General features: G+C 43.9%; 1 protein-coding gene across 4 annotated transcripts in view; it reads left to right on the top strand.

Annotated features, from left to right (window-relative positions):
• LOC138627878 (leucine-rich repeat and fibronectin type III domain-containing protein 1-like protein) overlaps positions 1-15287 on the top strand; it is a 248102-nt gene that overhangs the window by 119229 nt on the left and 113586 nt on the right. For 3 of the 4 annotated variants that reach the window (XM_069710514.1, XM_069710513.1, XM_069710512.1), the window contains one exon: positions 3255-3479. The exons of the other annotated variant lie outside the window; for it this stretch is intronic. The gene's annotated coding sequence lies outside the window, so the exon portion shown is untranslated. The remainder of the gene's footprint in view (positions 1-3254; positions 3480-15287) is intronic. 4 annotated transcript variants of the gene reach the window in all.

Here is a 15287-nt window from a genome sequence, read left to right as displayed (position 1 = left end):
TTGTTTGGCTCCTGCTCGGAGACTTTTGTTTGGAGGAGGGCTGCCAGGTTGAAGTATGTCATCATACACTGTGGGTGTTGATGAATGTCCATACATGGGAGTTTATTTGATATGTGATGGCGGAGGGAAGCTTTCAAGGTGGAAACAGATGGAGCCATCAGGTGGAGTTTGGGCGGGGTGGGGGGACTAAAGCAGGTTATTTGATTCCTGAGATGGCACGGAGGGGGAAGGTTGCCAAGTTATAACAACGTTTGTAAGTTGGGAGTTAAAAGCTGCTTTCTGCGGTGCCACTTCAAAATCGATCAGCTTCAGAAGGAGGTTGTTTCATCCAGGAGCATGATGACAGCAGTTCTTCACACAGCACACAGTTGCCAGGTTAATGTTGTATGTTTAACCTCTTGGATATTTGGAGCCATTTCAGGAGAAAAATGGGAACATAAAAGAGGATATTATCCAGAGCGGGAGAAAGTATTTATTTTCCCGGACGGAGGAGGATTGGCTGGTTAGATGGAGAGGGATGTCGGGGATGGCACTTGATGTCCGCTCAAATTCAGGAGGGAGGTTGATTGGTGCAGAATAAAGGCAGTCGCACTGTTTTCAGTTACCAGATTGGATCTGTGCTGCTGGAGCGTCAGAAATGTGTTCACTACATGATCTGCATTTACTTCTTTTTTGTGACTCATGAAACGGAAATGTTTTAAGCACCGAAAGTTACGTGCGAATGTTTTCAAAAATAATGTTGTGAATACTTTATTTTCAATTGTTTATTTTAAACTATCTATCAATCCACCCCCAACAGAAATTTCTGCAATTCATAAACAAGATTGTATTTTTCTCTCCAAGTCATATTAATATGGGACACTGAGAAGGAACAATTTGGGTGTATACCGCCGTGTCTACTTCATGTTTTGCTGTCATGGACCGGCGTGTCTATTTCACATTTTGCTGTCATGGACCGGCGTGTCTATTTCACGTTTTGTTGTTGTGGGTCGGCGTGTCTATTTCACGCTTTGCTGTAGTTGACCGGCGTGTCTATTTCACGTTTTGTTGTTGTGGGTCGGCGTGTCTATTTCACGCTTTGCTGTAGTTGACCGGCGTGTCCGGTGAACCAATCAACAGACTGCAATCTGTTTGGTGTGACACCTGATCCTTCTTCTGGCGCTGCATTCCTGGAGGTTTCCATGAGTCGTGTCATCCTTCCTGTTCCTGCTTTAATTCCCTGCTGACGGTGCAATATGCAGGTAATAAGTTGACCTTGTCTCGTGGTTGTCAGGTCTCCACCTGACTGTTAGCTGTGATGGTAAAACACTGAGGAACAAACAGAGCCACACTGGAAACCTTTGGGAGCAGCAGCACCAACGACAGATGCTGTGAAGATTCACATCTGTACAAACTGTCTGTCTTCCGTCCTCTCCTTCTTTTATTCTCTCCTCTCCTGCCTGTCACTTCCTCCACGAACACCTCCCCCCCTCCTCCCTCCCTCCCTCTCTCTCCATCCTTCAGGAAGTTTCTAACCTTTTCTTCATCCCCACTGAGAAACTCCACATCCACTCCCCCACAGAGACATATGGTAGATGACTTTGGCCCGCTTCCTAAACTGTGTTGCCACAGTTATAAAAAGATCCATTGAGACTGAAGTGGAGACTAAATAGGTGACTGCAGGAAAGTGTCTGGATTTCTAAGCACATCTTCTGCTTGGCAACTGTCAGCACTTCTGTAAAAATTATGCTGGCGGTCTGTCTGCCCCCCTCCCAAAAAAACACCCCTCCCCTCCTGCACTGCCATTAAAGGAAAGATCCCCTTTAAAACTGTGATCTAAAATGTTTGTAACGTGCCTCAGAGTCTGTACAGCTGTTTGTTTGTTTAGTTGTTTTCCTGTGGGCTTCTTCTGCAGACCTCGGACAGAACAGGAAGTTATTAATAGGAGAGGAGGTGCAAAGACCCGGCCAGGTGGGAACCAGACTCCATTTCACTGTGTGAATATATGAGTCTGTCTACCCTCCATGAGGAAATCGCATCGGGCCGACACTCTGCCATCGCTGCAGCTAACAACCGTGGACACCAAAGTGTTTTTTTTTTTTCCTGAGTACAGCGTCTTTTTTAAAAATTGTTTTAATGAACGCCAGCAGCCTGACGAGGTGGAGGGAAGTGAAAGCTCTCAATTAAGTAAATGTGAGGGCAACCGGATAAGGAAATTACACGGTAATCATCACTTATTGATGCACTCAAATGTGATAAATTCTGATTTAAATCAGAGTAAAAGAACAAGACGCTCGCCTGCATTGGTGAAATGTGGAGGAAGTATAATCTCAAGTGTGGGCATCAAGTTTCACACATCTTTCATCTTTCATCCACCTGAAGCTGTATTTTCATCCAAATAACACCTGACTTGTAGAAAGCACTCGATGCTTCTGGCAGGAAGCCACGTGTTCAGATATTAGTGACGGGAGCCGTCCTGGACCAACAACTGGCCGAACTCTAGCCTGACGTCGAGCTGTTGTCGGCTCCTGTGGAAAGAAACGAGTCTCTGCCGCTGCACCGGCTGTCAGCGGTTAAAACTGATGGTTTCCTGCGTCTCTGAAGACGTGTGCGTGTCCAGAGGAAACGGGTCGGATACCAGTTTGACTTCTGAAGGTTTTAAACTTAACATTCGGTCACATTTGTATTTGGAAATGTTGATTTCCTTCCAGAGGGTTTAATCAGAGCTCTCATTGGTAAAAAAAACACACACATAAAAAAAACGACGCCTGCCGTCTGTGCTGCTGATTGCATAAACTTATCATGAAAGTCAGATTGTAAAACCAGAAAGCCAGTTAACTACATTTTTATTTTATTCTGTCTTCATGTTCTCATTCAAGCAGTTTGGATTAAATCACTCAGGCCTGACGGATCTGTTGGGACCTGTGGCTGTAAGCACTTCACAACGAAAGAAGACATCTAAAGACACTTTCTTCACCTTTATTAAAACACACATGGTGACATTTTCTCAGATTGAGTATTTTTTTTGTGTGAAACCTCAGCGGTCCGTGGAGCCGCAGTCCAACTGTCTGCAGCGTGACACTGATTTATCTGCAGCAGTTGTACTTCAGGATCTCAGCAGCAGCCTGACTTTCTCTCTCAACTCTGTCACTCGGTCTCTGATAAGATGAGGGGAGTAATGGCGCCGTTGGGCTGCTCCGCTGCACCGCTCTCAGTCCTTCCTCCTCCTCCTCCTCCTCCTCCTCCTCACGTCATCCCTTTCATCTCCTCTGCAGGCAAACTTGGCCCACTTTGACGGACAGCCGGCTGAGCCAATGACAGACGTTCAGGACCGCTAACCTGCGTCTGCTGGGTCCTGCTGTCCGAGACCGAAGTGGGCGCCTGCAGCCACGAGGACGTGCTCGTGAACCCGGATGAGCACCAGCGCTGCTTTGTGTCCTGTGAGAAGAGGCTGCCCCCCCACCCCACCCCACCCCACCCCGCCTCTCCTTGATAGACAGGTAGGCTGCTGCAACACTTCCTCTGACTGTGGCTGAAGCATAGAAATGAAGATGAATCTGCTTCTTGCTTCTGATTGGTGGACGTGATTGAAGCCTTTGAACCCCAAAATGACTTTTCGGGTTAATTTCACCACCTTCACTTTTATGCTCATATCTCGGTCATTGTTGGGGCCAACCGTTCATGCTGTATCTTGTTTTTGTCAGGACAGTCTTGGCTATATAAATCTTTCATCATTTAATTTGATAATACTGAGAGATTTTTTTATTTTATTTTAGCCTTTATGTCAAAGGAAAAAAGAAAGAAACTCTTATGAAATTGTTATGTTTTTACATATATCTCACCATAAAATATTGTCAGTAGAGATATATTTTCATAGTTCTGTAGAGGAGACTGTCTTGAATCTGGAAATATCTGAAACAGGTTTGTGGGACACTATGACTCAACAGTTTTAAATAATATGTGTAAGACCAGTGGTACATTATTGTACATATCATGACCATTGAACAGACTCTTCTTTGTAAAAAATAAAAGATTAACTCTGGGCTGGTTAATGAGGGTGAGCATTTAAAATTCTAAATAATAATGAGACATCTCTGGAGAGAAGAAAGATTTTTCTTTTTACCGTGTATCCGTACAATTATTTATCAGAAATGTAGTTTGTTCCATCGGTCTCTTGTTGCCTCTCCGCGCTTCATTATTCAACTAAAAGGAGGGCAGCTTTTGATGCGTTTGATCAGTCACATGCATGAATTCGTGCGCTGGGCTTCCTGGAGTCTACGTGTCATTCAGTTCCTGCTTCATTTGGTCTTTACATGTTGGAAAATAAGTCCTTATGTCTGCTCTTCGTCATGTTTCCTGTCTTTCATTATTAAGAATTCAGCAAAGGGAATGAAAAAGACTCGGGTATCTGTGTTGTATGCGGTGGACTGAGCTGCACGAGCATCTCGAGTCTGTTGCAGAAGACGAATCACCCGACTGAGATTAATGAAGGCTAACTTGACTTATTGGTTGTTGTGGGATGTGACACGGCTGATATAAACCGTCCTCTCTCCAGCTGCTGGGAACAGGTGTGATGGATCGCTGTTATCTTTGCATCCCTCATGTTGTTGTGTTTTAAAAAGTAACGCTTCCGTGTTTGCGCTCTGTTTTTAATTGATTTCTCCGCTCCGGCAGTGATTGGATCGTCTTATCGTGTGCAGTCGTTGGATCTTACTTCCGTCCAATAGAGGTGCATCACAACTAGGAAATGAACACATAAATGGAAAGCCTTGCAGATTTGACAGTGTTATGTATTCTATCAGGATTCACACTCAGTTTGCAACATCTGCATTTATTTTACTCAACAGATTTGGCAACTGCCAGAAACAAAAAAAGACCCTAAAATGAGCTTCATTTGCAGTTTAACGTTCTCGCAAAAGCAGAAAAAAAAGATTTAAAAGCTGAATTACAAGGTCAGCACCACAGACTGGATATAAAAGTAGCTTCCCGGTTCTGAAAAATGGTTCTGATCCAGAAGAGTCTTCAGCTGCAATACCAGCGAGTGCCACTAGATGTCGGCTCCAAAAAGCCTCCGGCTCCATAGACTCCCATTCAACTTCTCTCATCAAATCCAAAGTGAATAAAATGTGTCCATCAGTTCTCTCGGTGTTGTTAGCTAAAGTCACTCCTTCTTCTTAGTTTTCTGGAGGTCCATCTGAAAATAATCCCTCATTCATTAGAAAAGAAGATTCAAGAACACCTGTTTTTGGGGGCGTGTCTGTTTGATTGACAGGCCTGCGGTGCAGTCAGGTTACAGCTATCGGTGGGCGGGACGTAGTATCGTCAGGTTTCCGATCAGATCGGTCAGATCCACCGCTGGCTCCTCCCCCAACTCGTCCAAATATGGTCACTTCCTGCTCCAAACCGCTCCGAACTAACAAAGATGGTGACGGACAGAATCTGAACTGGAGGATTCATAACGTTCACAAACTGATGAGTTATCTTACTGTTACTGCAGCCTGAGGATGACCTCACCGAAGGCTTTTAAACAACCTCATAACAGACGAAGAAAACACTTGAAACAGTTAGTGCGTCTTGATGTGTGTGAGAAACTAATGCAGCCTTAGCAGCAGCATTAGTTTCTCAGTCCGATTGAATCATTTGAAGCAACTCTGACAAGCAAATAGATCCATTAGGTAGATATAGATCTCATAACACACACACACACACACACACACACACACACACACACACACACACACACACACACACACACACACACACACACACACGTGTGTGTTGTCATATCTTCCCGCTGCCACTCTGTGTGTCATTGAAGACTTTTTCCATCACAACTAATTTTCCGTTGCTTCATCCGGCGCGGCGCTGACGGGAGTTTCCTAATGAGCCGGAGAGCCGGCCTCAACGCTCTCACGCACAATAATTAGAGACACGGCGATGAAGAGCGATGGCCGAGGCGCCAGTCGGCATCGTGGTGGATGGAAAGATGGAGTTGGACCTTTGATGAATATTCAACTGTGATTACCTTAAAAAACATTTTTTTCCATTCGACGTAAAGTCCAAAAATGAGATAACGGTCTCATAAATACTCACCGTTAGCGTGTTGGAGGAGATTCCTGCAGAGGTCGCGCTCCGGTATCGATGTGACTTCTAACAACGACCTTTTATTAGGTTGTCGGGCTGAAACCGTCCGTGTTCACAAAATAGTAAACTGTACTTTAACTTTCTCAGCAGCATCATGGACTCAAATTTAGATATGAAATGCTTTTGGGCCAGAAAAAAGGTGCTCCAGTCCTGTAGGGGGCAGTAATGCTCCTACAAGCAGCTTTACAAACCACAATTATAACTCATTAAGCGACTGGTTCCCTCTCATCTGTTTGGGTTTTTTGGACTGAGGTGGAAATCCAGGCGACGATGACGATGATGCTGAAGGAAAGTTTCAGTTCGTTGAAGAGACGACTTTGAGGCGTGAAGACAAACAGTCTCTAAAACAGAGACGAACTGGAAAAACTAACTTCGTCCTCAGAAAATAATTCTGTTCTCAAGAAGAAGCAGAAGAACTCTTAAATATTCCTTTGCAGACTTGTCTGTTGTTTTACTTGATCTCCCCTTCCACCTCTCAACACTTCCAAATCTTAAAGAACCCGTCGGTCTGATATTTAACGGTTGAGTTCGGTCGCTCCGGTTTCCTGCAAATATCGACAGGACGGAAAATTCACGACCGCCGAGCGTCGCTGTGAAGTCGTCTGGAGGAGAATCTCAGTCATGTTGACCTTTGAGAGCACTTCTGGAAGCAGAATATAGCTCAGTGTGTGTGTGTGTGTGTGTGTGTGTGTGTGTGTGTGTGTGTGTGTGTGTGTGTGTGTGTGTGTGTGTGTGTGTGTGTGTGTGTGTGTGTGTGTGTGTGTGTGTGTGTGTGTGTGTGTAAACTCAAGGTCAACAGATACATTACCACCCTGACAGCAGCGGTGGACTCGGCCAGGAGAGCGAGGACACGTCCGGCTGCCTCCTCCCCCTCCTCCCCCCATCCCCCCCCCTCCTCTCTGCTCCCCCCCTCTCCTCCCCCCATTCCCCCCTCCTCCACCTCCTCTCTCCTCCCTCTCTTTGCTACTTTAGAACTTTATCGATCAGTACCGAGCAGACAGGCCTATCACAGCACACCTTTCTTTTATGGTCCGCCCAAAGTTTTACGTTCAGGTTTAAAGCTGAAAATATTAAAAGATTAAAAAAATAAAACTCTGACTCACCTGCAACAGAATCCTCTTTTTTTATTTTGTGTTTACGTCCTTCATCGCTGGAAGAAAACGTGTTTTTAGACGTGAGAAATTAAAGCTGAAGTTCTCGTTGAGTGACACGTTGTCATAACGTTGTATTACTTTATGTTATTAAATTTAATTGCCGCATGTTAGAAGCGCTGAAATTTTGCAACCGGTTGAATTCAAATAATTATATTTATTTAGCCTGAAATCACAACACCGGTTATTTCAGGGCAATTAACACTCGATATATTTATTTGTCATATTTCATAGGTTGATTTTTATATTTGTTTGTGTCAAAGTGCAGTAAAAAGTAGAACATTTCTGTCCAAAGTTTTGGAGGTGCAGAGGTCTGGAGGGTTTTCAGACGGTACGACGTTGGTGCTCGATTGGATCGGCCGTGGGGAAGCTCTCCGCCGCTGTGATTGCTTTTTGTTTGTCTGTCAGGCAGCTGATGACACTCTGGGTGTTCCTAAAGGTCTCACAGCAGCTGTTGTTTTTGCTGCTGACAGGAAACCTCAGTGAGTTTCAAAAAGCCTCTGAACTGTGATCTTTTTCTTTTTTTTTTGACACCCCCGGCTGAAAGCAGGTCTGTGTTCCCACCAAAAAGAAAACAATAGGAAACAGAAGGCGTCGCTGGGCAACCATAAATACGCAACAACGCAATGAGACCGTATGCTGTGAATTCAGACATTATTCTTCTGATCAAGTAAAAACATAATTCATCTGCAAAACACGTGAAAATGAATTGAATTAAAAGGGTTGGGGTTTGACTCCGCCCACCACTTGGAGAGGTTTCCTCGAGGCGTTCCTGAGATATCGTGTTCATCGGGGAAACGGATGTGAGCTCAGTGACCTTTGACCTTCATCAGTTCTTCGTTGGTACCGAGTGAGTGTTTTTGCCAAGTTTAAAGAAATTCCCAGGTCACGGTGACCTTGAACTTTGACCTTTGACCACCAAACTCTAATCCTTGAGGCCGAGTGAACGATTGCTAACGTTAATGTGTAGAATTGAGGTCAGTGACTTTCTCCTTTAATAAAAACATGCTGCAACTACTTTAAAAATTGCACGTGAGCTCCAGAATGTCGTAAATGATCCGACTTCCCGTCTCTGACTCCATAAACACGAACGCGGCGAAACATCCGGAGCCTCCCGCTCTCCTCGAACTCCACGTGTTGTGATTTAACGTCAGCGGCTTCGACGTCGCTCGCTAGACATTTTTTTCTGCTGACCGTGCATAAAAAAAAGTATATATATGTTTTGGCTCCCAAGTTGTCCTGTAAGAATACAAAGCTACTGTTTGTCAATTATAATAGTGCTTCTTCAGCAATAACACACGTCCCAGTTGGATGATGGAGTAGCAAACAAAGTGACTTCCTGTTTGCAGAGGGGTGGTGGTGGTGGAGGGGGAGGGGGAGGGGGGGAGTGGCTGTCATTCACAGCAGCCTGCTGCTTTTGTAGCTTCACAACATTTAACCTGAGTTTGAAATCCGTCCGCTTGTTGTTGTTCGATATCAACGACACACCAGACTTGTCAAAATGTAAATAAAGTTACGTCAGCCAGAAATTAAATCACAAACTGTCACTCTTCTACTTCAAAGGTCACGTGGCTTTTTTTTCTTTTTTTTTAAATTGTCCCGACGACCATAAACTACAAGTCAGTCAATGTTTTCCACGAGTCATTGTGATGTCATTTCCTCCTGATCGGAGTCCTGGTGGTCGTTCTGGAAATGATGAAGGAGATGGTAATAATTGTGAAGGTTTTACTTTGACTGCAGCGGCTCTTTACTTTCCTGCTTTCGTCTTGTTCTCTTTCTGTTATTAGGTGTTTTTTTTCGTTCGGATGTTGAAAAGCTTGAAACTGACTTTCGATTGTGTTGAATCTGAACTTTTTGGGACGTGTAAACGTGTTTGTCTCCTCGAGTCATCGTTCAGGCTGTAATTGTAATATTTAAAAACAAATTCCTGTTTTTTCTGTTCTGAAAGTTTTTATTTAAAATATATATTTTTTTTAATTTATTTTTACTTTGAACACTGGCAATCAAAACGGCTCCAGAAACAGATGTCAGGTGATCCGGTGGCGTTCCACTTCATCCCAATGGTTCTGGACGGGTTCATGGTTCTGGATGGGTTTCTGGTTCTGGATGGGTTCATGGTTCTGGATGGGTTCCTGGTTCTGGATGGGCTCATGGTTATGGGTGGGTTCCTGGTTCTGGATGGGCTCATGGTTATGGGTGGGTTCATGGTTCTGGATGGGTTCATGGTACTGGGTGGGTTCATGGTTCTGGATGGGTTCATGGTTCTAGGTGGGTTCCTGGTTCTGGGTGGGTTCATGGTTCTGGATGGGCTCTTGGTTATGGGCGGGTTCATGGTTCTGGATGGGTTCATGGTACTGGGTGGGTTCATGGTTCTGGATGGGTTCATGGTTCTCAGTGGGTTCCTGGTTCTGGGTGGGTTCATGGTTCTGGATGGGTTCCTGGTTCTGGGTGGGTTCCTGGTTCTCTGCACGTCAGTCAGGTTCTAACACAGAAAACTACAAACTCTTAAACTGAGCTTTGTGGGTTTTTTGCTTCAAAGATCAATAATGATGTTTACAGTTTTTTTTGTTTTTGTCTCAAATTAAAGGGATTTTTTTTTCCCTTTTTGTTAAACTTCTTTTAATCCTTTTTTTTTAATGTTTTTTTTAATCCAACTCTTTAAAGTATCTGACATAATAACATGTTTGCTGCCTCCTTTTCTCTCCGTTTGTCGAAGGTAACCATGTTTGTTTGTTTGTTTGTTTGAAGGTTTCATGACAATTTTCACAATTAAGGACACTGACAGCACCTTTTTTTATTCACAGTTTGACTTCATCGGTGTGGTGTAATGTTTTATTTTATCCTCCATTAAAGACAGTAATTTCCCAATAAGAATTAATGCCATTCCCCAGAGTAGTTGTAAAGGCTGATTTATGGTATGTCGCGTGCGATTGCACGTCTGTGTTTCAGCCGATAGACGAAACACTTCAGCTGCCAAAAATGATTTTTCTTGGCATTTCACTATCATTTAATTGGCAGCAGCGTGCGGACTTTAAACAAACACACAGCACTTCGACTGCAGTCGGTATTTAACGGTGTGTGTGTGTGTGTGTGTGTGTGTGTGTGTGTGCGTGTGTGTGTGTGTGTGTGTGTCTAACATGTCCATGTGGTGCCATGTGGTCAACGTGTGTGTGTACACCATACGTTGACCTCTGAGAGAGCACCACATGGACACACACACACACACACACACACACACACACACACACACACACACACTCTCTCTCTCTCTCTCTCTCATCAATTTATTTTTCTGGTGTTCATTTGATCTGTTTTTACGTATTTAATTTCTTATTGCCTTTTTTTTATTATTACATTTAAACATGTTTTTATCTTCCACATTTAATAATAATGAATTTCATTTGTTTCGCACCTTTCATACAAGTAATGCAGCTCAAAGTGCTTCACAGCAAGAAAATGACACGCTCGTGTTTCACATGAAGACGAATTTAAAGGAACATAAAAACATGTTGGAATGTAATTTAAAAAAATAAGAAAAAGAAATCAAATGCATAACAACGGGTAAAATGAATATATCTGTCTTCATGTGAAACGCTGCGTGTGATTTTCTCGCTGTGAAACACGTTGAGCTGCGTTTCTTGTAAGAAAGGTGTAACATGAATAATGTTTATCATTATCACATTCTTACGTAATTATTCATAGAGACGAAAAAACAAACACAGCAACCACGTTTCTGCACAATCACGTTCCAATTTCTTTTCATTAAGAATTAAAGCTGCAACTTTTAGCCCCTAGGTGGCAGCATGGAGTCAAATCAGGTGATGTTTTTATGACGGGGAGCAAAAATTCAGACAGTCTTGATTCCCATAAACTTTGCGTCCATTATTGAGTAGCTGAGAAAATCCTAAAGAGACGCTGATTGACTGCAGCTCGCGGAGGCTAAATAAAAACATCACATGCGTTTTGTTCCCACCTCCTTCTCGGCTATAATTCCATCACCAAACGGGAAAGTTCCAGTTCCAGACTCGGCATCACCGGATCTGCATGCTGCCGTCAGACCGCTGAGAAATGAACCCTAATGTGGGATTTCAGCCTTAATCTTCTGAATTAGCGAGGATGACTTAATAATGAAGAATTTTGTCGCCGTCCGTCGACTCGCGCTGCGTGCAGTAAATGTCGGGACGGTTTTTCATTCGTCATGTGTGCTGAAATGAATTCCAGAGGTCCGGCTGCGCGGCGGTAAACGGCTCGGATCGGCCTTTGTCTGCTAATGCCCCCCCCAGGAGCCCCAGCGGGTCTGTTAGCGGCGGCTCAGCGGATGTGAGCGTCGTGGTGATATTACACTTCACCCCCGAAGTGATGGAGTAACACGGTTTGCTGTTCTAAATCTGGGGAGATCTCAGCTGATACCGGCTGGCGGGCGTCTGAAAGAGGCTCGATGTCTCCTTTCTCAGGGAACTTTGTCAATTTTATCTCAGTATAAAGTCAGTTTTATGTGTCTGCTCTTAAATTTACTTTATAAAGAGGGAATTTCATCTTCAGTCTCCTTTTAAGCCTTTTTTTTTTGTTTTTTTTGCTCCTAAGACTGAATAACTCTCCCGTCCTGGTGAGTGTCCAACACAGATTTTGACCATCTGTGCATCTTAGTTTTGGTGTAAAAACATCTCCAAGTCGAAAGACAACGGTTGCAGCATCACATATTTATATACTTGAAGAGCCATATTTTGTTGGCAGTGCAACAACCTGCACAAACCCGTCGTTCTGTTGCTTAGCAGAGAGCAGATGAGGAGGAGAAGGACGAGGACGAGGACGAGGCCGACCGAGTCAGAGGTTTATTGACACGAGGCAGCGCAGACAGAACTGCTGTCCTGTTGTCAGGATGGAAAATGTGTTTGAAATGCTTCCAGTGCAGCATTAATCAATGACAAACAAGAGGAAAGTACATAAATGTGGTGGAAATAATGTAATACTTCAAAATCTAGTATCATGAAATCTGCATTTATAAAAATGCCATTGGATTGGATAACATCGTATACGACCCAGTATCACGGCAAAGCGTGAAATAGACACGCTTTGTCTGGGCGTGAGAGTTACACATTTTCAAAGTGTGAAACTTACACGCATGTGAATGTCATGGCAACAAAGAACATTTATTTGCATGATAGGATGCAGGACGGGATGTCTTGAATGAGGTTTGAATCCCGGAGGCGACCAAGTTTTGGTTGAGTTTTTTTGTATTTTTTTTTTCTAACCCAAACCGCATTGTTTGAGCTTTAAATTTGTTTCCCTGTAAATCACATGACTCTACGCCTGCACTGGGTTTCACGCTTAGACAGGCCAAAGCGTGTCTATTTCACGTTTTGCCGTGATGGCTGGTTGTTCGTCTTCTAGCTTTATTCGACTTGAAAACTTCTCAAATTGAAGGTTTGGCATGGGATTTAAAGGACGCGTGTTTTCGAATGACCTTTCACCTTTTACTGTCATTAAAGTACCAGCAAACACCAGCAGGCTGCTGGAGAACAACCACGCAGCATGCAGGTACGTTTGGAGATTCCCCGACAGTCTGTAAACCCAACGCCAACCACGCTGCACGGCTTCTCGTGAATTAAATCAGAACTCATCAAATAGCTGATTTCTAGCAGAAAAGTTTTGAAACTTTTATGACGTGATGAAATTACTCCGTATCTCACCTGGACGTCGTTCTTTTGTGTTCGCTGTCTTCACTTCGAGGTTTCAGTGACTCTTCAACATGTGAAGTTTTTACAGTTTCAGAGCGCCGCCGCCTCAGACATTCGTTAATAAGCCGCAGTCAGATATTCACTCTGCTATTTTGCAGCGAACAAAACCGGCGCTCGGCCTCTTTTCACGGCTCCGTGATGTTCTCCAACGGATGAGCGCAGAGTGTTTCTGAGCTGCAGACCGCCCGACATTTTTTAATGTAACTCGGTGAAATGAGCCTGTGGCGGCATTATGTGCTTTAGTGGCCATACAATGACAGGAATAATTTGCCACGGTGGGATTTGATTTCCACGCTGATCACAGAAAAATATTGTCGGACAGCTTAATTAGTTTCATTCAGCTCGGCGCTGCGGACTGATAACGCCTGGAGAGGCTGATCCAGACGGAGGGTCTGATCTTCTCATTTTTCATTTCTTGTTTTGTTCGTTTATCAGAGAAAACAGGGAAGGAATGAAATGTGTCCTGTGTGTGTGTGTGTGTGTGTGTGTGTGTGTGTGTGTGTGTGTGTGTGTGTGTGTGTGTGTGTGTGTGTGTGTGTGTGTGTGTGTGTGTGTGTGTGTGTGTGTGTGTGTGTGTGTCGGGGCTTCAGATTAAAATGATTTGAATCTGTAAAGCGAAGGATATTCAGCACCACGGAGAGCGACGGCGTCGTGTGATCGACAGTTGAACATGAAGGAGGCCGTGCAGCAACAAGATGCAACAGGGAAATTAAAAACTGTAAATCACCTTGATAAGAAAAATAAAAAAAATTGAGGAATATGTCGCCCTGCGCAGGTTGATACGCCACTGAGCGCGTGCAGTAGGACCTACAGGATGTGTGATACTGTCATACTTGCAGTAACACGTTGTTCTCTGCACACTCGCAGGAAGAATTCAATTATCGTTGCTCTCTTTTTCACACTGTTGAGAATAGATGAGACAATATGGAATTCAGAGTGTTAATGTGATGCAGGCAGGAAAATGAAGACTCCAGCAAAGTGAGGAAACATCTGGTGCAGGTGTGAAAGGCAATAAAGGCAAAAAGTCTTCAGTATTTTTAGATACAAAAAAAACCCAACCTAAAAATGATCTACATTTCAGTGTTTTGTCGACCTTTTTTTTTAATATTTAGAATATCAGCACGTTTTAAACACACCTGAGTTTACACAAAGTAGCAAAGATGCTAACCTTAGCTGTCAGAGAATAAAAACACTCGTCTTTACAAAACTAATATTATTAAGGTTCGGTAATAAAACATAAAATCTCCCTTCCCATCCTGAAAGTGTTTTGACCGGAGGGCTCAATTTCAGCATCCAGTGATGTGAACCAGGACCCGGTTGTTGCTTTTTACGCTGTAATTTTTTGTCCTGAACTCGTCCTGTGTGTTGATAGTCAGCGACTGGTTCCTGTTTTTCTTCGACACGAAACTCAAATAAAAGCTCTTAGTGGGATTTTAAGGCTCTAATCTTCGAGACCGCTGTGTAAAGTTTTAATTAGAGCTGGATCTGAAGTAAATCTGTCTGCTGCTGACTCAGACACGCTGAGCTCTTGTTTCCAGGACGGCTGCACACTCAGCTCCGTGCAGCGACATTATCATCATGCGAAGAAGTCAAAATGGTTGCAGGTAATTGTCTTTAGTGTCTCGTCGATTATACGCTCTGTATTTTAATTTCATTATTGTTTTTCAACTACGTGTTAAAACACAATTTAAGCTTCAGGATTACAGGTGAAAACAGCGTTGATGTCCTGCAGCTCATTCAACATTTGAGATCCTAACAAACCCTTAAAAAAATAAAATGTTATCTAACTTTAAATGTAGTTTTCTACACCACTGCCTTCAAATTAAAAAGTCTTTTATTGTGAAAGTGGTAGCTCACAAGAACAAAGCAGAAAAGGTTCAAGTATTTTAACGTAGATTTTGTGTCGTCCAGCCGGTCGATACGGCAACGGACAGAAAACGTGTCCATCCGCGGTAAATGAAAGCCTCCGGTGTGTCTGGCCCTTTAAGAGCGGAGGACTCAGACGGGCTCGGACACACACCGGACACACACCGGACACACACCGGACACACACCGACACACACCGGACACACACCGGACACACACCGGACACACACCAGACACACACCGACACACACCAACACACACCTGACACACACCGGACACACACCGGACACACACCGGACACACACCGACACACACCGGACACACACCGACACACACCGGACACACACCCGACACACACCGGACACACACCCGACACACACCGGACACACACCGACACACACCGACACAC

Source organism: Brachyistius frenatus, unplaced genomic scaffold (genome assembly GCF_029030835.1).
Source record: "Brachyistius frenatus isolate BFR_SWC_R1_liver_20210118 unplaced genomic scaffold, ASM2903083v1 Contig_92, whole genome shotgun sequence".
NCBI classification, from domain to species: Eukaryota; Metazoa; Chordata; class Actinopteri; family Embiotocidae; genus Brachyistius; species Brachyistius frenatus.
This window is presented reverse-complemented; position numbering and strand designations above follow the sequence as displayed.